This window comes from Anas acuta, chromosome 12 (assembly GCF_963932015.1).
Source record: "Anas acuta chromosome 12, bAnaAcu1.1, whole genome shotgun sequence".
NCBI lineage: Eukaryota > Metazoa > Chordata > Aves > Anseriformes > Anatidae > Anas > Anas acuta.
The window spans coordinates 7,021,653-7,047,291 of NC_088990.1; the positions used below are offsets into that span (position 1 = coordinate 7,021,653).

General features: G+C 46.7%; 1 protein-coding gene and 1 long non-coding RNA gene across 14 annotated transcripts in view; both read left to right on the top strand.

The window, feature by feature from the left end:
* AKAP13 (A-kinase anchoring protein 13) overlaps nucleotides 1–25,639 on the top strand; it is a 216,912-nt gene that overhangs the window by 27,957 nt on the left and 163,316 nt on the right. For 12 of the 13 annotated variants that reach the window (XM_068696270.1, XM_068696267.1, XM_068696274.1 and 9 more), the window contains exon 3: nucleotides 19,059–19,146. The gene's annotated coding sequence lies outside the window, so the exon portion shown is untranslated. Of the gene's footprint in view, nucleotides 1–1,102; nucleotides 1,195–19,058; nucleotides 19,147–25,639 lie in introns of all 13 variants that reach the window. The other variant, XM_068696269.1, reaches the window with a different exon arrangement.
* On the top strand, nucleotides 10,301–14,557 carry LOC137863275 (uncharacterized). The gene is made up of 3 exons (XR_011100828.1): nucleotides 10,301–11,732; nucleotides 12,048–12,088; nucleotides 12,199–14,557. It is a non-coding gene; the product is annotated as an uncharacterized lncRNA (long non-coding RNA).

Here is a 25,639-nt window from a genome sequence, read left to right on the forward strand (position 1 = left end):
TTGCAAATCAAGCAGTTCTTTTCCCTGCTTTTTCACATCTCCTCCATAGCAGCTCTTTTGAAGCTAATTGTGGTAATTTCCTCCCCATGCCCTGTTGGCATGTTTCAGTGGTGCCCATGGACATCTTGACCTTCTTGCCCATGAGGTTGGCTGTTGGTTCCTGACAAAAACAAAGCCTTTCCCCCATCGACTACTCCTTGGATGAGCATCAGCTGCTCTTCTCCCCAGGGTTTGCATGGAGATCCCTGGAGCTGGAGAAGATTTTGAGGCGGCAGCCAGAACCGAGGCCAGAGATGGGTGTGCACGTGGGCACAGGCTACAAAACAAGTGTTTTGGGGCTGCCTGTGTGACGGGGACAGAGCGAGAACATGCTTGTCCAGAAGTCTGGTGAAGGTTCACCCTGATGGGTATGAAGGCCTGGCAGACGTGGTGCTCCCCCTGCAGCAGCCATCTTGTAACGGCAGCCGCTGCCCGTGTGAGGAGCTTGCTTTGCCTATCTGACCTCTACATGTTTTGGAACTTATTTATCACCACTAGGCAACCGAAAAATCATGCTGAGCATGGTTTTATGTTTTCTGTTTTTATTTAGTTTTATTTTTTGGAAAAATTCCCATTTGTCAGATCGGAGTAGGCTGGACTTCTTACTATGCTTAATATACCATGTCTAACTAGAGATGTGGAAATATCACCTGCATCACCAAAAACTCAAATCCTCTTTGTTTGTAACCAAACCAAAGCTCACTGGGTCTGTCTGTGCTACCTGTGGCCCTGGCACCAGTGCTTACGGCTGATGTCCTCTGGAAGAAAAGCTCATGTAACTCGGTCTGCTTCCCCTTGCGGAGCCGAGGCCTTAATTCAAGCGTGGATAAAGCAAGGAATTTGATCAGGCCTCCTAATGTCGGTCACACTTTGAATGAAGTGAAATGGAGTAGGGATGAGTTACAGAAGACAGACTTTTTCTTGTGAAATTTGAAGTATTTGGCATGCCACTGAAAATAAGAGGGAATTGTCCCTACCTATTTTGCGTGTTCCAGTTCAGCTCCTTGCCTCTACCTTTGTGTTATGAGCGGATAATATGGAAGAATTCTTTTATTTTCTGCAGCGTTGTGTGTGGCACAGCTCAGATCGTGAAGTCCTGCTAGCCGAGTCCACCAGCTTGTCTTGATTTTGGATGTTGCTGGATTAAGACACACAGTGAGTTGCTTTTAATCCTAAATTCGATCTGTGTTCAGTCTGGCGAAGCTGAGAATGTTTTGCCACGCTGAGACCCTTCTGTGGGGGTTGTATGGGTTTTCTTAAAATAAAACTGAGAGGAAGGGAAAGGAGAATAGATCAGGTGGTTAAGTTGCTATTACTGTTTGCTTACTGCAGCAGTAACTTTTATTTTGTGGCTTTTCCCAGGGCTGGGAGAGGAAGGGAAGGAAGGAGGAAGTTAGTTGTACAATTTTTGTTAAACTGGGTTAGCTCTTGTTAAACTAGTGCCTACTGCAAAGCAAAATTCTGCATCTTCGAGACACAGAAATAGTGCAACTCTTGGAGGATCTGGACTCGACTCACCGTCATCTTTGTGGGACAAGAGCAAGCTGAATGCAGCAGGGCCTGGAGAGTTTGCATGCTCTGCTGATTTTTGGTATTCTTCAAATCCTGACAATGCCATGAGCTGGCATGAACATTGTCAAACTTTGCTCCGGATGCCCTTCGTGCTTGCTGCTGTGCTCCTTCCCATCCCCCTTCTAGTCGAGTGTTACCAAAATCTTGTTTCTTCTCCTCGTAGCTCTAGTGAGGCAAGCAAACCAAACCTTGTGCAGGCTGGTAGACTGAGAGCTGAACCTGCTGCGAGCTGGGTTGTGGATGGCGAGGTGAGCTTGGTTGAGGGTGTCTTTAAGTCTCCTGTCCTGCACCTGCCTCGGCCCACGCGTTGTGCTCATCTTGCTGGCCTGGGGCTGGCCCTTTGCCATCAGTGCTTGTTTAAGAAGTTAATCCTTCTAAAAGGCGCTGAGCCACTTGGCCGTAGTGTGGTTGCTGGAGCTACGGGTGCATAAGACAGCAACACGGGGGGGAAACAGGGGGAAACACTTGCTGCTTTTTATTTGCATGTGGAGTTACGAGAGCGTGGGGTACGTGTGATGGCGTGGAGTAGTTTTTATTTGAACACTGGCTCAGCCATGACCTCCACACATTTACATACTGAAATGAGGTATTCAAGTCATTGCAACGTGATAGGAAAAATCTGTTAAGATTGCAGTTTATTTTTATCAGCTGACCTTGTTCCAACTAACAAACCAATTTTGCTTAATCTCTTTTTTTAGTTAAGCATGTTATACTTAAAGGAATAGATTACTAGTATTATTCAAAGCATCTCTGAATCCTATCTGTTGCTCTCCATGCTGCACAGGTTGATATTTCAAATTAAGTGCATGAAAGTAAGGGGAAAAGCGAGTGAATGGTGTACATAAGAACTGTAGAGTTCACTTGCTGTTATTCCTGTGAGCTGGTTGCACTTAAAGTTTCTCCTAAATTTACATTTATATTGCACCGTGGGGTGGGTGAAGTGCCACACACCTGGGGGTTTCAGAGCAAAAGTTATCAATTTGGCAAAGCTCACGAGTGCTGTAACCAAAGTTAAATCTTGAGTGTGTTTGGCCTTCCAACCAGCTGGTGTTTTTGTAGAGCTGAACTGGACTTTACAGAGGGGGAGGAGGTGGCTGGGGGTGGCAGCCCTGCCTTGCAGAAACGCTGCTGTTCTCATGTGTGCAGCCTCTGTTGTGTGCCGTTTTTCCCAGCTTTTTCCCAAGCCCCGAGGAAGGGGCAGAAGACAAGGTGTTGGGCATCTCAAAGCCAGACTGCGTCAGGAGGTTGCTGGTGTCATTCAGTGACTTTTTAGTCCTGGTGTACAGTGTTGGGACTATTTGGGCAACTTTGGAATTCAGGTCCTAGAAAGAAGAGACAGATGGGAGCAAATAAGATGAGGCTTCGTGCTTTTGTCCCCTTTAATATGATAATTTATGCCAAGAGAGGAGACCCCTTGAATTATGTAAGTTGTTTTCTTGGCAATGATTATGCAGAATGATGCTTGCCTGCTCTTAAAGGTAATACCAGAAAAGTCTTCCCTGTCCTTTCCTTCCTGTTGTCAACCTTTATAGTTAGCTTCTTTTCTGCAGTGACCCTCTAAGATGTGTGGTCTGTATGCTACCAAAAATATATGACAAATAAGCTTGTCCAGGTGAGAAGATGGCCTTGATGCACAGTTGCTACCTAGAGCCCTAGGCTTGGAAGAAGTATTAGTGTTGGAGATGGTGGTAAGGAGTAATCTTCCAGGTCTATATATTTAGTGCTTTTACTGTTTTAGCTATGCTCCTGGACTGTAATTTTTTTTTAATTGCAAGGGACATAAATATTGTTACATTACAAGGGAACGCAAAAAACTTCTTTCAATTCACACTACATTCCTCGTATTAAAAAAAAAAAAAGTCTAACAGTGATGCTGAAAAGCTTACACCTTTTGAAGCTGTGTCGAGATGAATATTCAACGTATGAGCCAGGAGCAAGCTGCAGCAGGGATTATGTGAGAGCTTTGTGTGGGAGGAATTTAATTCATCCATGGTTTACATAATATAAAAGAGAAGACCCTTCTTTCTCTGACTTAGGGGAGTGGCCCCACTAAAGTCAGAGCTGCTATTCACATGAAGGAGGATTTGCAGATTGTAGCCTAATTTAGATGTATTTATTTGTGTAAGACCAGCTCAGCAATACAGATAATGCACAATTTATTATGTCTGTTAAGCTTTCAGACTTCCATCCAGTTTAGGAAGAATTCACTGGACTTTATCATTCTGGGAAATGAGCCTGTCATTTCCTGAAGAGATACAAGGAGCATTGGCAAAGCTTGTGATGATGCCAGAAGTGTTTCTCTGTAGTGCTTGCAGCCTGTATAGCACAGAGCACCCAAAAGGACAGTTTGGAGTACGCTTGTCTTACAATATTTAACCAACCAGAAGCATGGCTGGTTGAACATTGCCTGTGATTCTGACTTGGTACGTGACTTACAATGCCTGGCAGTAATGAAGCACTGGTACACAAATACCGGGAAGTGGTAGAAGTGGAAAGAAAGCTTATAACTTCGTTTCTGGGAATTTCATGGAGGAATCAGTTCCTACTCCCACAAGAGACCTCCTGGTGGCCCTTTCAGACCCAAGGACCCAGCATAAGCTTTCACAGCTTTCTTTGCATTACTGTTGGAGGGTGATGAGATGGAAGTGGGCAACCATGAAGCAAAAGTGAGAGGCTCTTGCTGGCAGCTCAGCAGAGCTGGGTGCTCAAAGAGAAGGGAAGTTACAAGATGGCAGCTTTGTAGATTCTATGATTATTTTTGAGGTACGATTTTATTGACCTTCCATGATCATATCTGCTTTGGGGTATACCTGCATTTTTGTATTGGACCTTCCTCTTTGAATATGTTGGGCACCTTTCTCAGTGCTGTTAGAAGTCCCTCAGACTGCTCATCCCTTCCATTTGAGCCATGATGCATCTGGTGACGTTTGTCTGAGAAAGTTTCCTCTTGTTGCTCTTGTTCCTCTTGTTGCCCTGAGAATGCTCGGGGTTATATTCAGCATTCTTCCCTCCTGCCTATCTGGCTCAGAAGGGGCTGGAAAATCCTCTGTCAGAAATTGGTAGGTGTTTCCTGTCCGCCTGAGGGTGCTTTGCTTCCAGTCCACGGCACCGCTGCCTGCAGCTCTGCTTTGTGTTGCCTTGTACCAGCAGCACATCCCTGGGAACATGGTGTACCTGAGAGGAGAGGCACGAGCCTGTTACAGAAGTTAATTGTCATGGATGCTGATGTGGAGAAAGTTTGTGTGGCCAGCACGATCAAAGATAGTTTTTAAGGGGAGAGAAGCTGGATGTGAGAGATGGCTCACTGGTGGGAGCCTTCCAAAGGGGAAGAAACACAAGCTTCTGGCTTTTCAGCTTTATTTTAGGGGAGAAGAAAGGACTAAGGGGTCTCTTTCCCCAGGTGTGTTACATTGATGTAGCAGATGGACGGAGCAGAGCAAGCACTTTGATAGGTGCCCCGCTAGCAGTTTCACGATGCTGAATGTGTCCACTTCGGTTTTAGCTCCTCTCATGCTCCATCCGCTCAGTGCCAAACATCTCCTGAGGATGGAAATGAAGCTGGGCTCATGCTGCCTGTTGGCACTGAAGAGCAACGACTGGTGCCCCGTTTTCCCTTTCCAATGCCCTCCTCCAGCCTTTTGCTGCCGAGCTGGCTCGGTGCCGGGCTGCTCGCAGGCGGGCAGCGCGATGTGCTGCAGGGACAGCTGCTGGCCTCCAGTGTCCCTGAGCTGCCCATAACGAGGAGTCCTGGGACGTTTTCTTCAGGGCATAGCCCGCATTGCTCTCACACTCCCTTCTGCCCGTTGCTTGCCATCCCAGTTGTAAGCAGGGTAAGAAGGAGGAGTGTTTGGTTTGGCTTCGTTTAAACCAGAGGTTGAAACGTTTGATCGGTTTTGAGAGGTAAGAGCAACAAATAGGGCACAATGGCATGTTTTAATGGAGGAATTTGAGGCACAAGGATTGTTGCACTGCAGACTTCATTGCTAGTGCCAGATGGCATGGCCGGAGAGCTCAGCCTCCTCACCTCAGGTGAGGGTGTCCGGGCTTTTAGGGAGGAATTCTGTAAACTAAAAGACGTTACCCCGAGTCTTGTAGTGACATAGCTCAGAGGCACGGCTCAGGTGCTCTGTGGTCTGAGGGCATCTGCCCTGCATGTACGTGGCTTGGGTCTTTGGGGTGGATGGAGCCTGAGTTACCTGACGGAAGGGACCTCTCCCTTCTCGTAACTCTAAAAGACTTCTACTTGGGGGAAGTGTCCTTTTTCCTCCCCGTTTTGCTGTGCCAAAGTGCGTCGGGACTGTGCAGTAAAGCCACACATGCTTACAATAAAAAGAAGAATGAATCTGCATTCTTCCCCATTGCTTTTATGTGGGCCTTTTGGCTCACGCCTCACAGGCTTGTTAGAAGCTTCCAAGCCAAAAATGCAGCTGCATTTTTCTGTGTCACATGCTGCCTTGCCAGGTCCAGTAATAGCAGCCATTGGACAAGAGAGTAACACAACCTGCCTTACCGCAAGTGTGCGCGGAATCAGACTCGTGGGAAGCTCGAGATGACTTTCATAGCAAGTAAAAAAATGTTGATCGCACTTCCTCCTTCTCCTCATCCCCGCGCATATGCTGCTTGTTAACACCCTGGATGCTTGTGGAAATAGTAGTAATAGTAAAGTACATCTCTGGTCCGGTGATGGAAGATCTGTTTGCAGGGACTGGATCAGGAGATCTTTCTGGGAAATAAGTCTAGCAGTAAAAGAGAGGATTTGGATTACGGTTGGAAAGCGTTGAGAAATGCATAGTTCTGGCAAATGATACGTTCAGCTGAGAAAGGAAATGCAAAGCAGGGACCCGGCTGGATTCTCCAAGTGGCTTGCATTCCCTGCGTAATGCAGATGTTTCTCAGAGCAGTTTACCAGCACGTCTTCCACATCTTCAGTCCCCCGAATGGTAGTCTTGTCTTTTATACTTTCAGCTTTTGGGGGTTTTAGTTTTAAAGTGCCGTGAGAAGATTTGTTGTTCTAAAAAGCAGAAATGGAGCAATGCTTGGAATTGTATTTTGAAGTCATTTGGTGGGCTGGTAGTTTGGCACTTCTTTAAAACGTTCCGGAGAAGCCCCATGGTAGCAATCAGCTGCTTCTGGTCAGAAGACAAGCTTGTAGGCTTTGAGAAAGGACACGACTGCTTAACTGGAAAAAATGTGCAGTGTTGGATCCTTCCCCTGGGACGGTGAGGATAAAAGATGCTTTTAGTGTTTCCTGAATTCATAACAGCACTTGATATGTAGCCCATCCTCTCCCTCTTGTGTAATACGTACACGTTCTCCATGTACAGGTTTTGAAGTGCCTTTCTGTACAGTTCTATGAAGCTTCTTTAATCCATTAATAAAGTGCAGCGAATACAGACTATGACTGTAAATAGCATATACTATCACTGAAGAAAATTCATCATCTTGGAGGCTGTTTTAGACAGCGCTTTTTGTTTTAATTAGGGAAAATGCCAGTTTACCAGTGCTGCTGCTTTTTCACACTTCAGGTTGTAATCTTTTTTTTTTCCACAGGAAGATAAATATCGCTCCCTCTCATTTCTGTGTGTAAGATAGTGGGATGTGAGGCTTGTCCTGCTGCTTCATGCTAAGATTGGTGGTGCTTTTTGGGGAAGAAGCACATCTGGACCACCACCCAACGAGCACTGCATGTTCTGGTACTGGTGCTGTAGGAGCCTTGGTGGCAATAAGAAACCAGACGAGCTTGTAATGAGAGTTTGGGTGATGAAAAAGACTAAAAATCTTTCACAAATCTTTTCATGGTGCTGCAGTTTTCTATGCTGAATGCTTTTAAGTTTTCTGTTGATTTCTAACCCGTAGCTGTCAGGACCAGTGTGTCTTTCAGTGCCTGGTGGATATTTATGTGACAATATTTAAAATGCTGAGTAAAGATACAGCCAACATAGGTATAGTTCCTATGGTCTTGCTCAAGAACCTGTGACTGCATTATGTCATTGAATGTTTGTAAGATACCCTGCAAAACAAACAAAAATATCAAATTCTTCACCCAATTATTTCCAGTAGTTTCATTATCTGTGAAAATAATAGCCTTCAAGACAGTGATGTTTTTCTGCATATCCTTTTGCATTGCACGTTTGTTTATTGTTATTAAAATAACTTCCACATTTTGCAACTTCTGCTCCTTCATCAGTGTGAACTGCAACTGTTTGGATTTCTTACCTTTTGTAAATATGTTTAATAAAACTTTGGTTTTCTTATCAAGATTGATCCTAAACTCATTAAGGAAGCACTGACATGTAGTTGAATCTGCTCTAAGGCAACATAAGCACACCTGTGTGTGCACAGGTACCTTCTAGTCAAATGAAAGGACAAAAACACATTTTCCATAGGTGTTTAAGGAGCAGATTGTGTTACTCTTGGACTCTTCCTTCTCCTTTTCTTGAGATAATCTTGGAGCTGAGCACTGGCCCTTCTAATCCAGCAGCGAGCTCCATCCCCTGTTTAATACCAGCGGGACGGTATTGCCGCCGACCTCAGTGACCTGCTTATTTTGAAAGCAGTGCACGCTTTGCTGAGCAATGGGGAAGGCATCGAGGCCTTGGCTCTCCAGCGGCCTCGAGTGCTTACTTCCTAGCAACTGATTAGCAATTACTGTGGGACGAGGAGATTCAGCTCCTTTGATGTCAGCCAGCTAAAAACCCAGGCGAACGCTATCCAAGCTCTGCAGAGCCTCCCTGCCAGCAGCGAGGGAACAGGCACCCCAAAGCGTGCTTCCTCTGCCCTAAAAGCTCCCAGACTGGGCTGTAGGCCCAGCTTAGCCTGTGCCCAGCTTTTAGAGGGGTAAAACAGGGTGATGGGACTCTTTCCTGGCACTGGTGCCCTCAGTCTCTAGGAAAATGCCATCTGGCAGTGGGTGGGTGTTGCTTGAGGCCTTCTCATGGAGTTTGGGATGGGGATGGGCCCCCCTCTTTGGTGGTGGGGAGTGGGGCTGGATGAGTCACTTTGCTCTGCCCTTTTTGGGATAATGCCGCCTAGATCAGTTGTTAAATGTGGCTGGCTTTGTGAAGTTCCAAACCAGTTCAACTTCTGTTTTCACATCAAGGCTGAATTGATAGGAAGAATGTAAGCTGTGCATAGACCCTGCTGTTTGCTTTGTCCTGTTGCACTCTCGGGGTGGCAGGAGAGTGGAGGAATTTGGGAACAGAGCAGCAGCTGAACACAGCAAGGTGAATCAAGGGCAAAACAGGAGGCTTAACTTGCAATTTCCTTGTCTTTGTTGGTTTAACTCTGACCCTCCCTGTTGTTCAATGTTTTGTATTTAATTTCCTCGGTTGCTTAAGGAATGGTTGGGGCCAGCAGAGGAGCTTCAGAGGTGGAGCATGCAAGATACAAATCATGAACCTGTGTTTTACTCCCAGCAGAGAGTTAGGTTTTTCAAATATGAGGTCAGAGAAAGTAGATTCAAGTTTCAAAGGTGTGGAGGAAGCTTTTAGTCCTGGGTGGCTCACAACTTCGTTCTGTAGCCTCGAGGATGAAAAAGGAAAGTCCAATCCTAATTTTCTGGTGATGCTTGGAAGGTGCTAGATGAGTGCATTCACGAGCAGGTTTTCTGGCAACAAAATGGGGTTTGATCTCTTGCCGTATCTCCATGTTGAGTTTTTGTTTCCAGCCCTAACACTTTGCTTCGTTGCTCTCCTGATGCTCTGGCAGCTGGAAGGTGGAACTTGCAGAGGAAACCAGCTGTACTCCAAGCTCTTGCTTGGCAAAGTTGCTGAACACAAGTTCTTTGGGGTTACTGGGCTTGGCCTCCAGCTTTGAATCTCTCCTGTGAGCCTTTACAGACAGGGCTAATCCTGAAGTAATCCTGAAAATATGGGTGAAATTTGTCAGCCTGTGACAGAAGCAATTGAACTTAAATGATCCCAATACTTTCTTCTGACCCTAACGTTGTCTCAGAAAAGGCCTGGAACAGAAACAGCCTCTCAGCCTAACATACCAAAGGAAAAGCATAGTCAGTAGATAGATGTTAATCTTGTAGAAACTCTGGAAAACAATTTGTTTTTTCTCTTTCCCTGTCTGCCACCACCCTTTTCATTCTTTCTTAATCACATGCATACCTGTTAGCCCTTGGCCACTCAGGACGTTTGCAGGAAGAGATCTCTGTTGCTTGGGAGCTAATCGGCTTCTGCTGCTTGTCCTTTCTCCACCTGAAGTTCTCAGGAGATCTCCTACTCCTGCGTCACCAGCAAGACTTTAGATGTAAATGAAAAGCCCTTCCCTGCCGCCCATGGGGAGAGCCCTCGGGTCCTTCAGCCCAGCAGGCTTTCCTTAGGCACCATGAAGCATTAAGTCTTCCATGGACACTCTAAGAGCTATAAGATTTATTTGCCTTTTTAAAGCAGGCATTTTAAAAGCTTGTGTGACGGTATAATTCTTTGTGAAACAGACTTTCTTCACCTGTGACACTAACACTTACTATGATGTGATCAGTTATCTGTGATCTCTAGCAACCTCTAGTGCTAACTGCTTATTCTGTGTACCCCTTGTGTTTTTCTCTTTGTGGGGAAACAGCATGATGAGCGTTTGCTTACATTAAGAAGTGGGTTAGATGGATCAAGAAGACGTGGAAATTGTCAGAATGCTTTCTTATGAGTTTAGTTTTTATGAGTTTTAGTTTTAAAATGAGTTTAGTTTTTAGATTTCTGGACAGGCATTAAGTTCTAGTACCTTTTGTTTTCTATCATTTGTAGACGTACTGGTACTTTTCCATATATCTGAAGTATATTATTTATTACTGTTTGTGTGCCACAAAAGGTAAGTTGACATCTGTGTGTCGCAGTCCTCCATGCTGTGAATCTACCCTCCTAGTCCTAACTGTGCTATGGAAAAAAGTGCACGTGCCCTTAGACATCGTGGTGAGCATCTTAATTGAGCATATCTTGGAGCGCTTCGTAAGTATAGATCAGAAAAGTGGTGTTTAGCAATAGATGTTATCTGCAGAGTAATACGTACTTTTAAGTCTGCTGTTGTTCAGGGCAGGGCACCTGGAGGGGAAAAAAAGAAACAAAAGTGAAATCATTATCTTGAAAAAGATAACTCAAGCATCAACAAATGAAAAACACAGAGTAAAGGTATTTGACCCAAGGTAAGAACAATATTAAATACCACGGCATGGTCCCTGCCTTAAAACATTTTCCATCAGAAAAAAATAAGATACCAAGCAAATTGGTGTCCTAAAAATAGGCAAGTGGTTTAGACACTGACTGGCTGTCAGTTTGTCTGGTTATGGTTAGGGACAGGTATCTGTCCCAAGAAATTGTAGTGTGAGTACTACTTTTGCTTCTGAGCTCACCGATTCCTTTCTGGTTCTGAGTAGGGGATGTATGCTCTTGATCAGCAGGCACAGGACAATTAAATCTGGCCCTAAATCTTCCTGGTAAGTCACGCTGCCGAGCATCCGGGCGTGCCCCGTGCAAGGAGCACACGCGTGCCCAGCAGCCGCGGTGCTTTCCGTACGCCGTGGCCTTGGAGCGGCACCATGGATCTGTGAGTGGTTTGCGTGTGGGGGGGTAATTCCTGCGTGTGCAGGACTGCCCCAGGGTGGGTCTAGGATGACTCCTGCAGCCTGTTTACGAGGACAGCTTGTGCCTGTGATACGGGCTGTTGGCCAGATGGACTTTAGAACTGTATTCGGCTCCCTGTAACCATTATCTCTGTGTGCTGCTTTGTCTCTTTTTCCCTGTTCCTAGCAAAAAAACAAGTCCTGGGTCAGATGGTAATCAAATGTGCTGCCCCAAGCTGGCTGTGGTCAGCTGAAACAGTGCAAGGAGCAGTATCTTTCCAGGTCCTGATAACTGTGCTGTACTGAAGAGGCCGTGTGGCTGTGAATACCATTGACAAGTCCCTCTCAGCTCAGGATGGCCAGTTAAATATCGTTGGTGTGTTTTTTTGTTTGTTTTGCTTTCTTCAAGATAACCCTGTTTACTGCTGTGCGGGATCATGACAAGTCCTGGGGAAGGCAGGCAACGTGCGAACGGATCAGCATCAATTGCAGGAATATGGGAAAGTGGAGATCCAAAAGATTCGGGGCTGCGCTTGCAGCGGGTGAATCACCACTGACACAGGTGCAGATGGGCAGATACATGTCGGAAACCCTGTGAGCACGTGGAAATGTGGGCAGTGCCTTTTGCTGTGTTCCCGTGTTCATGCTCGGGTAGTGCCTGCTGGTGCTGTTGACGCCCAGGCTGTTGCACAAGCAGGCAGGTACAGGTGCAGTGGCCAAAGGGTGTGTATCAGCAATTACAGTCAGCTGTAACTCTTTGTTTTTCCTGCACTGCGCTGATCGATGAGATACTCTGCTGCACTTCAAGGGGTGGGGGGGAGCAGTCTGTTGAGCAAAAACTGCCGTCATTGCTTTAACCAAAGATGCTTTGCTGCAGGGGATGGTTAGGAGGAGAGAGGAGCGAGTCTGCCAAGGAAGGTACGGGGAGATGTGTCAGCAGGGCTGCGTAACTCCCTGTGTGCCCACAGCAGGGTTTGGTAACTGCCCGCAGCCTTACCGGCATTTATTTTTGTGTTTGTTTTTTACAGGATGCCAGTGAAGTCATGGTGGTGCCAGTGTTGTAACTCGCCATTGATAAAGGGGGAGGAGTGTGTTCTGCAGGGAAAATAAGGAGCAGGTCACGCTCTGGCTGCTCCAGCCCATGTGATAAACCCAGGGGAGAGGTGTGCAGGCACAGCCAGCACCCAGCCTTGCTGCATGAATGCAGAGCAATGGCAGGTTTGGGGCAGTATTTGATGCCAGTATTCTGGACACAAGTTATATGGATGCTTGCAGGCTTGTTTTGGAAATATATTTGCAGGTTGCAAAAGCTTGTACTTCCTCCCCATGAATTACTGAAGCACTGGGCTGTTTGGTTGTCAGGCAAAATCTGTGTGATGTGCTCATGCAATTTATTAACAGCCCTTGCTTTTCTGCTCAGAAAAACACAGCTTTTCTGTGCTGTGTTACCGTGACCTGGCTCTTTAAAGATATTGGTGCAGGGCTCCGCATCCTGAGAGGGAGGAAAAAAACAAAAGCAACTGAATGAAAATGGTCTTTTTGTTGGAGAAGGGGGAAAAATAAAAGCTGAGCTACATGAAAGCAAATCAGACAACCCCCTGAAAAGGCACTCTGCGGCTGCACACTGTTAGTTTTCAGCCACCCCATGACGTGAAGTGCCTGATCTGCTGCTGTTGAAAAAGGCTTGTAGCAGTGCCCTGCGATAAGTTATGCTGTTGGAGAAATGGCCCTGTATGTAAAGAAGCAGAGTACAAATGCCACGTAATTCTCCCAGCTTTGCTGCTTCACACTCGGTGATATTTGTGCAGCTCCCGCTTGCCCGGGCTGCTTCCCCGGCGCTTGGCTGGCCAGGAGGGCAGCGTGTGCCAGTGCACCCAGAAACAAGCTGCGGGCCCTTTGGCACGGGGTGAGCCCACAGGCTTCACTCAGAGCCCTCAGTGATCTCTGAAATGAGGCATGCGAGCCCTGCCTGCTGTCGCACAGAGCCCCATTCATTGCCAGCCCTGCTGCTGGCAGCCCCAGAGCCCGCAGCAGCCACCGAGTGCCCTTCTGACGGCGGGGAGCAGGGGAGGGACGGTGGGCGAGACGTGGAAGTGAGTTCTGGAGTCCCTCACTGTTCAATACCTGCATTGACCGCGACATGTAACTCCTTTTGAAAACTCAAATAATGCCTCCCAGCCCTGATACTGGTACAGTGTTTTTTCACTTGAGTGCTTTACAGAAAGAACGAAAATTATGCTGCCAAACTGCAGTTCAGCACCGTGTTTATTGACATAAAAGCTCAATACAGCAGAGAAGAAAACTTTAAGCCAAATGATTTCTCAGTTACGCGGTACCAATGCTATGAACAGAGATCTGTATTATCAGGAAGTATTTGAACCTATTCATGAAAAGAAAAAAAGGCAACACGTGGAAATCTCAGGGTATGTGCATTCTCGTCCACATAATGTGCATTCTTGTGTTGTGAGTGCTCATCAAATAGCTACATTGCTGCGTTTGTTATCGCAGTTTTTGGGCGATCTCCCCCTGTAGACCCGGTGCTGATGATGCTTTCTGAAACGGGACTTCAACAGGGAGCAGAGGTCACCATGGCAGTAGAAGTAGCAGGCACCGCCAGGGGTATGTTGGAAGTGGTGCCCCCTCTGTAATGTGACCTGGCGCTGGACAGGGTGAGCGCTACTCTTGGACAGGCTTTGGAAGCTTCTATCGAGTTTGAATGTGAATTTGGCAAAGAGGAATGGAGAGAAGGGATGGCTGTTTGCATTGGAGCATCTCTTGTGCTCTGCTGTGCGTGGCACTGCTGCTAAAACAAAGTGCTCCCCGTTCACCCCTTCCTTGCTGATGGGGGATGTGGGTGATCTCACATGGCCGGAGCCAGGCGGTGTCTCCGGGAAAACGTGATCCCCGATACGAGTCCGAGGAGCTGCCTCACTGTGTAATAGCTCGAGCTGTTGTGCAACCCGCCTGTAATCTGAGCGCCGGGTTGCAGGTTTTTGTTGCATCACTGGACCTTCTCTTTCATTATTGGTTTAGGAACATTAGACAGATCTCATTTATATAATTAGGCGCTACGCAGCTCCGGTGACATGTTGTTTTGAGCAGTGAAACAGCGTAATCCTGTCATGCCTGGCAGATCCAGGCAGCCTGGCACCCTGAGCAGCTCCTCTGCAGGCAGGGGACAAGCCACCAGCGTGGGGACATGGATGCTGGGCGTCGTTATGTGCGGGCACGTGGGTGGAGAGGTGACACCCAGGTGGTTTGCTTCATTTTCTGAGCATCGTTGTCCCCTCCCAGCATTTACCTGTGGGGACTGCGGACAGCCTGGCGAAGGGATGCTGAACGGCTTTACTGATGTGTCAGTGGCTGCTAGGTACAGATATTTGCCTGCAATATGTATGTTTCTGTCCTTATCGTTTGTTTTCTAAGCACAATAAAAGTGTTTTTTGTGTTTTTTTTTTTTTTTTCTTCATTTCCACAGTTGTATTTTTAGTTTTTTAGTTAGGGTGCCTTGCAACTGCTGATGACTTGGTTTCATCCCTGCGGCGGTGCAGTGCTACCTCGCTCCATTTCTCAGATGGAATTGAGACAGGTCACAGTTAAGACAGATGCTAGCACGGAACCCCTGGGCTGCTGCCCAAGCAAAGATATCACATTCAGGCCTGGACCAGGGGGCTGGAATGTTAGGGCACCCCAAGGCCTTCCAGCATCAGGTATTGTGCGAGTCTTGTTTGCTCTTAGTGTATTGGTGAGATCTCTAACGGGGCACAAAAATATTGCAAACAGCAAACCCAGAATGTCTTTGGGATCTGTCTCGAAGCTCTGGAGGGGAAAATGTGTGTCTGGTTGTAAGGAGAGTGAGCAGGGAAGTGCTTGGTTGGGTGCTGCCTTGCTTCCCTCTTACACCGACATGGAAAGATCCATGGCCACAAGTTCAAGGAGGTGCTTTCAAAGGAGTTTAAGGCCAAAACTCAGTGTATACGAAAGAAAATAAAACATCTATATGTCATGGCATTGCATGTGGTGCAGAGCAAACAATAACATTGAGCCGTTCGCTAGAATCCATTAATTCGGATTTCCAAGAGGTGGGAAAGAAAACTTGTCTTATTTTAAAATTCTTAGCTTTTCTTCATGCAGCGTGCCATCTCGGATACTCCCCTCTAAGCAAAGTGTATCCACTGTTTAACTTTGGAGGAACCTGGGGTGTGGGTGGTAAATGTGATGAGCAGCGTTCTGCCCTCCACTGTGCTGGTAGAGATTTAGTGTGAGGCAGCGGTTAGCGGATCCGCTTTGCCTTTCCATCTGTAGAGCAGATTTTAGGCAAAGGAATTTTTATTTTCCCATTTATATTGCCAATATGTGTCCATAGCCATAGCAAATTGCTACGTCCCACCGAGTTGTGCTGCTCTTCTCCAGCTTCGGTGGGACCCGCTTGGCTTTCCCGTGCGGTAAAGAGGCTGCTGCTCCCAAGGTGGCTCCGTAGCATGTGACTGTGGGAAATGTCCAGGCTCCTTTCCCTAAATAATGAGGAAGCCTGGTTCAGAGCATGGGATAAACTTCCAAAAAGGTCTCGTGAGTCAGTTTTTCCTGGGAGGCTCAGCAGAGGCAGGAAGAGGACGTCCTGCAATGAGAGCATCACGATGGGTAAGTATAGGCCGTGTATTAAAAGCAACAAGATAGCAGCAGCGTGCAGATGTGCATCCAGCAGGAGCTGAGGAGGGGAAGCAGGGCTTTCCTGGACAGCAGTTGATATGAAATTGCAAGGAGGTTTTGTAACACTCAACAGCCAAAACTCGGAAATACTCCAGAGGTTTGTTTGGGTGCCTTAGCTGCAGGATTGGCTGTGTTTGGGTGTCTTGGCTATCCAAAGGTTCCAGCTGTATCAAATAATCCAAAATAATGAGCAGTTCATCTCCGAGCCCATTAGTGCCCTGTTCTTGGTGCTGTTTTTTGGGTTTGTTGAAAGCTTCATTACTGCAATTACAAACAGATGGTGAGATAACTTGTTCTACGTGTCAAAACTATCAGTGTGCAGAGAAGAAAACAAGTAATGCTGCTCAGAATGAGAAAATGGATTTGTGTTCAGGGAAAAAAAGAAAAAAAAGAACAAGCTGGGAAGTGTTTTCCTCTGCGATGGCCGTGTTTTGGCAGGCAGGGAGTTCTCTGCTCGCTTGGCTGGGCTCTGCAGAGAGCCAGCTGTGAGCAACTGCCCCCGAGGTCTGGATGCTTCGGTTCCTGCTGAGCACCTGCCTTCACGAGGGCCTTGCTGGCTGCTTCTGCCCACCTTTGCTCTGCCCTTTTCTGCCCTCTCCCTTCCCAGCTGACTGCTCTGGTGTGATTTAAACACAGGATGACTCTGGCTCTCACTGTTTGCAGTCGCGGTCATTCGGTTCACTTAGAAATGTGCAGAGAGCACCTGCTGATGTGTGACTCCTCTGCTTGTAAAGATGCTCATCACCTCTAAGCTATCAGGCTCTATTTTTGGGAAAAGAGCTTTTTTATTGAAAAAGAAATTACATATGTAATTGCCCATTTTCACATGAGTTACCTTTTCTTTTTAAAAGTGTGCTTACGCATGCAGGAGTTATCCCATAGCATTTCCATGGGGAGGAGAGACCTTTAAGGAAGGGATTATTTGATTTGGACAGCTTTACTCATTGTGCAGTTCACATACGGAACTGAAAGTGTATCGTAAGACTTTTTAATATTCTTTGCGACTCTCTGTACTAATCTAAGAAATCGTCCAGAATAAAAGCAAACAAAACAACAACCTGTAAGGATGTTAGAGTCGGTGTTGCTGCTTTTGCATTGGGAAACCAGTTGATTTTCTCCACTTGCTAATACTTTCCAAGTCACAAACATCTAAGTGAGTTTTGCATGTGCGTCTCCGTATACACACCCTTAATGGATATGATGAAAAGCCCGCAGTGATTCACAGCAGACTCACTGGGTGCTTTACCAGCAGTATCTATGCCCATGCTGCTTGCCAGCTCACGGGAGTAGCAATAAACCCTCCTTTCTCTGCCCGAGAGTTGTATGGTATCGAAAGCCAAGTTATTGGTCTCCCAAATGAGTGAAACCACTGTGTTGCTGTAGTGTGTGCCTTGGAGAGAGGTGTTGATCACCAACCTCTCAGATCAACACGGGCTTGCTAGTAGGAGCCTTGGGTTAATGTTGCTTACTTAATGTAGTTACTCATTGCTTTATCAAACCGTAACCGTGCTTTAACATGCGGTCCTGCAAGTAACACTGCAGGAATGCTGGAGGGGAGTTCCAGGCTGTTGGTTTGTGACTGGGGGGGTGATTTTTACAGGTTAACGAATCCAAAGAAGGTTTGCTTCCCGTGCCTGGGATTGAAGAATTCAGGCAGTTCTTGCTGCTGCAGTTGTTTGCCACAAAAATAATTTAGAAATGTGTGACACCAGAATTAAGTTGTTGTTGCACAGTCATGGGCTCCTTCTTTTTCTTTCTTTTCCTTGATACTTTAGGAGGAACAAGAGGGTAAACTTTGTTCTTTTTCCAATTTGAAATGCTCTGTGCTGAATTGTATATTTGTGGTAAAATGCCTTTTATGCACACAGTGCCCTGCAGCACCTCACCAAACGCTCTCCCCATTCCCCAGCAGAAGCCTGCCAGCAGAAAACAGAAAAGTTTCAGTCCCAGCTCTCAGAGCACAGGTGTCCAACCAACACTGCAGCGTTCAGGCTCTGCTGTGCCTGTGATGGATGAATGAAGGAGGCTTGTTTTGCAATGCATCATCTCCCAGTGTTGTACCTTCCCCAGCCAATTCACCCAACACAATTGATTCCCCAGCCAGTAACCAGCTCTGCCATTGTTCCTGATGCGCTTGTAATTGCGCTTTGAACTCGGCAGGTTGGATCAGGCTGCGAGATTCCCTGATTACAGATGCTTTCCCAACCAGGCAGCGTAGGGGCAGCGTCTCCTCTGGCTGGTCCAACAGGAGCAGGCGGTGCTGTGCGCTTGCGTTGGGGTGATGGGTGCCTATCTGCAACCCTTCCCAGTGTGGTAACCAAACGATGGCCTGAGGTGCCCCGATAGCTTTGATTTAGCTAATGCAATCTCCCACACAGCGTTTATTTAATAAACAAAATCATAACCTGTGCTTTTTCTCCTCTTGCCATTCAATCCACTCTGACTGCTCTTTCCAGGTGTGCTCCGTAGACCAGGCTCAGCCCTGGGGCTGGAGCAAGGGGAAGGCTTTGCCTCAGAGCAGGAAATCTGCCTGTGGAAAAGTGTAGGCAGCCCATAAGGGTTTGGCAGAGGCTTGTTGCTAGATTTTGGGCTTCATCTGCCAGCCGTCTGCCAGCTATCGCCTGCATTTGGTGCTTTTGCCTGTTCCAAAATGCCTTGTGATAAAGAGGGTTCACAGGAGGGAGCAGCTGAGGGAGCTGGGGTTGTTTAGCCTGGAGAGGAGGCTCGGGGGAGGCCTTATCGCACCCCACAACTGCCTCAAAGGAGGTTGTATCGGGGTGGGGATCAGGCTCTTCTCCCAAGCAACAAGTGATAGGACAAGAGGAAATGGCCTCAAGTTGCACCAGGGGAGGTTTAGGTTGGATATTAGGAAAAATTTCTTCGCTGAAAGGGTTGTGAGGCACTGGAACAGGGAAGCGGTTGAGTCACCATCCCTGGAGGTATTCAGAAGATGTGTGGATGTGGTGCTTAGGGACATGGTTTGGTGGTAGACTTAGTGCTAGGTTAACGGTCGGACTTGATGACAGAGGTCTTTTCCAACCCAAATGATTCTGTGGCTTCCATCCCCGTCGGCCTAAGTGTTACAGGGCTGGCCTGGGTGCTTAAACCAGGCTTCCAGCAGCCTCACTGCTCCCCACACCTTCCCAGACCCTACTGACTCCTTCTTCCTCTTTTGCAGGAGCTGAACCTCGTGTCCTGCCCTGTGCTCGCTGGGGGAAGGCCCTGAAGGACATCTTGGAGTGACGGTACTGCTTCATGCAGTTCAAGTAAGGACAAATGTTTTGGCAGCTCTCGCGTATAAGTGAGCACTGAGGCGAGGTGTTTTGGAGAATGGGTTTGCCTAGCTTACCTGCTTCGTAGCAAGAGGGGATGCTCGACAAATTATTTTGCCATAAAATAATTTTTTTTTCAGAAGAAGCAAGAAAAACAAAACCACAATCTAGAAAATAAATAAATAGAATGGTATGAAGAGTGCTGAAGGATTATGTGAAGAATTATGCTCTCACAAGTGAACTCGCAGCAGTTCTGCAGGGTCTCGCCCTTTCCATCGAGCCTACGCCATGGTATAAAATCGCACTTAACGCTTAGGGCACCAGCTGCTCTTCCCTGTTATTTCAAGGCACTGAGTGCATGTCCTGAGGGCGGACAGGCGGTTGTGGCATTCACAGCCTGAGGATTTCCCTGGGGGCTGGTCCGGATGGGAGCTCAGCTCCACAGGGCTGGCTTCCCCGGGAGGACGGCTCCTTGCTGGTGCTGTGCCCCCTGCCCCACGCCCTGTCCTGCACCATTCCGGGTGTCCAGGGCTTGTTTTTCAGTTCCAAGGACTTCTCGGTGCGGTGAACCAGATCAGGGCATGGATCTGACCTAAAAGCTAACGCACAGTTGCTGCAGGAGCTGCTCTGACTCATGCAGTTACACCCATTCTCTCCAAAAAGCCTAGAATTGGCAAAAGCTTCTAGCCTGAAGCAAAGAAACTGCGAGAGTCTTCTTTGGAAATGGGTGCTTGGGCTTTCTTGAGGGAGGAAAGGAGGGAGGAAAAGCACTGCATGGGAGTTGTTTTCTCCTCCCGCTGTGTCTAACCTGTTTACCTTCTGCAGCATCTCACATTTTCCATGGCAGAGACCAGGAAGACTGGGGCTTTGAAAGCAGCGTGTTTAGCAGCGCGGGGTCCAAGTCATTTGGCGTTGCTGAGCTCTTGCAGCAGCTGGGCGGATTAACCATAAACTGCTGTTACTCTAGGGGGACAAGTTCTTATTGTGATTATTTTGGTTTGTTTTCTTCAGTGGGTTCGGCAGGGGAGTCATACCTCTTTTCAGATCTCAAGAAAAGAAAAAAAAATAAATCTTTGGCAAAGTTATGAATGAAATGTACTTTGCTGGGAAATAATTCCTGTGAGGACGTGGCTGGCGGAGGGCAGGTCCCCGAGTCCATCAACAGCTCAGCTGCTCGCTAGCTGAAAGTGCTGGGGCATGGTTAGAGGAGGAATACGCTACACCGGTTGCTGCACAAGAAGAGCAACTTGTGGTTTGATTAGCCATTAGTTTCTTAGCTTATTGTTCATTTCTGGAGCACGGGAGCTTGGGATGAGCAGCGCTTGCTGCAAGGGAAGGTGCCAGACCCTTCCCAGGGCTGATTTCTGCCATGCCTAGCAGCAGCGGTCCCTGGGTGCAGGCAGCAGGCGCTGCTCACCTGGCCTCCTGGGAACAGCCTCTGCATCGCGGCTGCTTTCGGGTGTGCTTCCTCTGAAGGACCTGGAAAAAGTTGTGCTTGAGTTTAGGAGTGGCTTTCCTTATTCCTCGTAGCCTTTCCTTTTTTCTTTTTAATTTGCCTGCTGGTCAAGTATTTCCATAATTGTGCTTGTAATGATCGTCTTTTCATTTCATTCATACAGTGGTTGGTGCTTAATGAACTTCGCGTTAATGAACTCTGTAATATTTAAAATAGGTGTAACATGAAGAGGAAAAAAAACAACACACAACAACAAACAACAAGAACCAAAAGCCAAAAAGCAAACCAGTAATAAAGGGATGTGTTTCCACTCCCCAAATTTAATCCTGCGTTATAACATAATTGCGTGGAGCTGCCTGGCTGGCGAACAGCTGCGCAGCGTGGGCTCTCGGTTCTGCATAGCTGCTTGTCCCTGAGCTGGGGTAATAAATGATTTACTGGTGCGGCTGGGACCTGTGGGCGCTTAACCCATTCGGCTCCTCAGGGGCCAGCCTGAAAGACTGCTTTGTAAAGGCTGCCGGAAGAAATGGTTTCAGGTGCGAAGCTGGACAGATTGCAAAGCTTGCTTTATTGCTTGTGGGCTAGTTGCAGAAACGCTCGAACGCAGGTGAGGTGGTGAAATTGGGTAGAATCTGTTTTTGAGTGGGTAGCACTCGCTAGGAGTTGATGAATGATGTGCGTTTTTCATGACTTTAATGCCACAGATGGGATGCTCCAATAAAACAACTATATTCTGTGGCTACCTAAATAAAGTATTTGTTAGAGGACGATATTTTTCCTATAATTGCATTAATTGAAAGAAAAAGAGCACTTAAGAAGAAACAGTTCTTAATCTTGCAGGGGCAGATGTTTTTGTGCTGTATTGCAGGGAGTGGGGTGAGCACAGGGGCTGGAGTAGGAAACCTGGGGTTTCTGGTGAGGCTGCTTCTTTTGGCAAAAAAGACTGAGCACACGTTTCCTGAGTATGTCTGTGATGCTGAGAACTGGAGCATTTGAAAAGGGAGCCTAGATGGAAAAGCAAGTCATGTATTCCTCAGGAAGGTAAAGTGCATTCAAAAGTTGGGTGCAGAACCTCTGACCAAAAGGAGAGCAGAGACATCTTTTGGATCTTGCTCTTGATGCCAGTTTTTCCAACTCTACCTGTGGCTTTGGTATTTAAGGTTGGTGTGTGCACTCACTAAAATATGTACTGGCTAATGGCCTGGTTTGCACATGCTAGGAAATGCTTCTTATTTGTCATCATATAAATATGCCTGGTGCTTTGGGCCTCATGAATTGTTTTCCACTCCAGGCTTGTGTTTTTGGGAGCACAGCACCAGTGCCGTGCCTTGCAGAGCACAGAGGAGGAGGTCTTATCGCTCATCTCTAGCACTTGTTTTTTGTTTTTCCTTGCTACAAACCATACAGGGTAATATCGAAATGATCATCGCTCAGTGCAGTTCTTAAAATAGCACAGCACTGAGAGTCTGGAGGACAGTAAGGTGGAGAAAGTTAGTGTAAGGCCACATCCTAGAGCCAGGAGTTCGGGGATCCCATGGCTAAAGGCTCTCCCACTGCAGGCGTTTCAGGGCTAATGACAGCTGTCCATCAGGCTCATCCATTTTATACCCTTGTGTAAAATCCTCCCCGAATCCTGCTCGTCCCTTCCCATCACATTTTGCCTGGTGCTGTGCAGCTGGAGGCACTGTAGGTGCTATAAAACACATCTCCGTTCCCAGAGGTAACCAACTGCAGTCTTCGTGCTTCTGTTTCAGCTGCCCAGCTTGGCACACCTGGGGCTGGACCCCATTTCTGCAGACAATGCTGGATTTACTTTTCCTTTGAGAACTGGGGCTTTTCAAGAAGCTAAGCACCCAAAGTCAATAACAGCTCTTACAAACGTGGTTTATCTTTGAGGACTTCCTTAGAATTCATTCCTGAAATGTGTATTCAAGCTACGCCGTGCATTAAAAGGTATCAACTAGGTTTTACTCAGATGAAGGGGCATCGAGAAGATCTGCTAAGGATTTCTGGCAGTTAATATTTGAGCCTGGGCTCAATGTTTCATGCCTACGTGAAACAGCTGCCCCAGAACCTGTTGTAGGACTTAATTTGAGTATAAACATACGTGTGCTTTTGCGTACATGCTGCACTTTAATTCAAGTCAACTGTTAGGTCTTAACTTTATTAGGATGTAGCTACTTGAGCTGAAGATGGGGCCTGTGTTTTTTTATTTTATTACAGCAACACGGTAGCTACTTTTTAAACGCTGTTTGGATTAGGAATTGGTATCTTAATTGTTGTTTGCCTTTAGTAGTATTTTAAAGTAAAAATTGACAAGCGAAGGCAGGGTTGTATCTTATTACAAGTGAATTGTTTGACAGCGTGTGTGTATTGTAAAATGTGAAATTAATCGCCCTGTGCTGATGACCCTTGTACGTTTACAAAAGGCTGGTCTTCATGGTGCACAAATAGATTCCGGACACAGGAAAGAGGCTTATGACAAGAGGATGAGATCAGTTTGTTTAATTAGAGCTAGCTAATAATCCTTTTACTCTGTTGTTTCAGCTTCTACAGTATTTTCATTTATTTGAAATTGAGCATATGGACTGGAGGGTGATAACCACGGTGATTTGAGTTTTGTGGGGGTTTTCTGTCGAGTGGTGGCACGGGGGATGCCGCTGCTTTGATTAACCCCGCAGTCCTTGATCTGCTTCCAGGGTTTGGGGAGGAATCAAGTAACCCATTCAATGATTTTTGACAATTGTGAGATGCCAGTGGTGCAAAAGAAGAGATGTAGTCCTGAAACCCCAAGTTTTTGGCCAGGTGTTCATCCCTGGAGCAAGAAAGGGTTGACAGAGCTAGGTAAGGGAGTGGGAATAGCATTGAAAAAGCTCGATCTGAGATATATATATGTGTGTGTGTGTGTGTGTGTATGTGTAATTATGTCTGTACAGCCTCCTTAGCTTTGTGTGGAGCTTTGTTATTTGGAGGAGGATAACTGGAAAAACTGGGGAGCAGGAAATCACGTTGCTGGGAGGTGGGTGACCCGAAACCACAGCCCCATGGTCCAGACCAGGCTTCAGCCCATTAACAGCACGGGTCCGTTCCTGCCACCAGGAAGCTGAGCTACATTAAGCAAAGCGAGTTAATCTATATCCAGAACGTTTTATTAAATCATCAGTCAATTAAATCAGTGACGCTCTGTTAGCTTTCGTTCCAGCGAGCTCTGCACGCAGTTATTAAGCTGTTGCTGTAGCAACTCTTGGGCTTCTGTTTGTTGGGCTGGTGCATGCGAAGGCCACAGTGCTGAGCTCTCCAACAACATTCAAAACTTAATAATAATAAAAAAAAAATGGGCTGATTTTGTAGTTCTTTTTCACTCTTTTGCTGGGAAGGAGGGCATCAGAAAGTTTCCTTTATGTTTTGTGCTGTTAAAGCCAACTGCATCCACCTGGTTTTCCAGAGGGTGACTTGCAGGGCTGCCTCTGGTCCTTGGGAGGTGAGGGACAGAAGAACCAGGCCGACACAAAATGTGTTTAAGCCTCCTTTCCATCGCTCACAGCCAAGAGAAACTCCTCTGTATTTGTAATTGAGTGGCAACATATGGTTTTGTTTGCAGACAGGATGCAGCTGGGAAGCAGCATCACCTGTGGAAATGCTGCACAAGCGATTTGTTTTTAATAAGCAATCAATTTAGTGACAAAACATAATCTTCAGCAAGTTACATGAATTCAGATAATTGTATACAAATATCTGGGATTTTTTTTTAAGCTCACCACTTTCCTGCTCAGCTGCGATAGTACACGCCGTGCGCTGGGAACTTCAGGGCTGCCACACCTTTGAGGAGAGGTTTCTCATTTCCTCGCCTCTTCTCCTTTCCACACTCAATGGCTTTTGCTGCTGGTTTCACTTACCTGTGTGCTTGCAAAGGAACCTTTGGATGGGTTACTTGCCTAACTCCTCCACCCTCCCATTTCTGACCAAATACGTAAAATTATGCCTTGGTATATCTACAGGGAATGTCATTCTGCGTTTGGTAACATAATGCCCGGAAGCATATACATTCATCTCCTGTCTTAAGGTTTATTTTAGTCACTGCAGTTGCAGCTGCTCTATTTATACAAATTTCTCCCTGTGTACAGTTGAAGAACTGGGTTATTGGTTTATTTCTCCTGACTAAACCGAATGTAGGTTTTGCCCTCAATTTTTTTTGTTGTTGTTGTCGGCTTGCACATTAGAGGGCATTAATACATCATTTAGAAACGTTGGTCATTTTATGAATAGCAATTTCTGGTATCCTTTCAGTGTGAATGAAGCTAATGGGACTAGGCAGGCAAACAACCCAGGGTTTCACCCAGTGCCACCAGGTGAGAGTAAGTTATTGCAGATGTGAACTTTGCAGGAAGATAACCAGCAAAATACTAGACAAGGCAATGCAAGTAAAGTTAACGTTGTACAAGACATTGGTGTTTTAGTTCTTTGTGTGAAATTCAAGGCTCCATCAGGAACTCATCTGCACATGGCCAGCTTGTCTTTCAGCCTGCCCCACACTTGCTGTTTCCTCCTGTCTCTGTTTATCTCGTGGAGTTTACACCGGGAGCACTTGGGGGCCCGAAACCCAATCCTCCTGATATTTCTAAGCACTTCATAAATTAACATTTTGTAAAACCGTAGCGTGTGGGAGTGCCCGTGAGGACACGGTGCCTTGCTGACTGAGGTTATGGTTCTGGAAGCTTGCTTTTATTTTTGTGTTGTGGCCCTGTAGGATGAAGTCAGGGCCCTGAGGTGCAGTGCTCCTTGGTCCTCACTCAGCCCATTCACATCAGTGGCAGGACTGCCCGTGGTGCCAGCAAGCACTGACCGGATCCAAATGGGTCCAGCTGAATAGTTAGTGTAATCCCTGTGTTTCTTTAAACTCTTTTGCAGTTTGAGTTGTTCCTCTGAAGAAGGAGGATCTGAGGAGTGCTTGTAAGACATTTTAGTGTAGGTTACCCCACCATGTGTGTGTCTGTCGATGGTAGCGTTGCAGTGCCAAAGTCTGCTGATAGC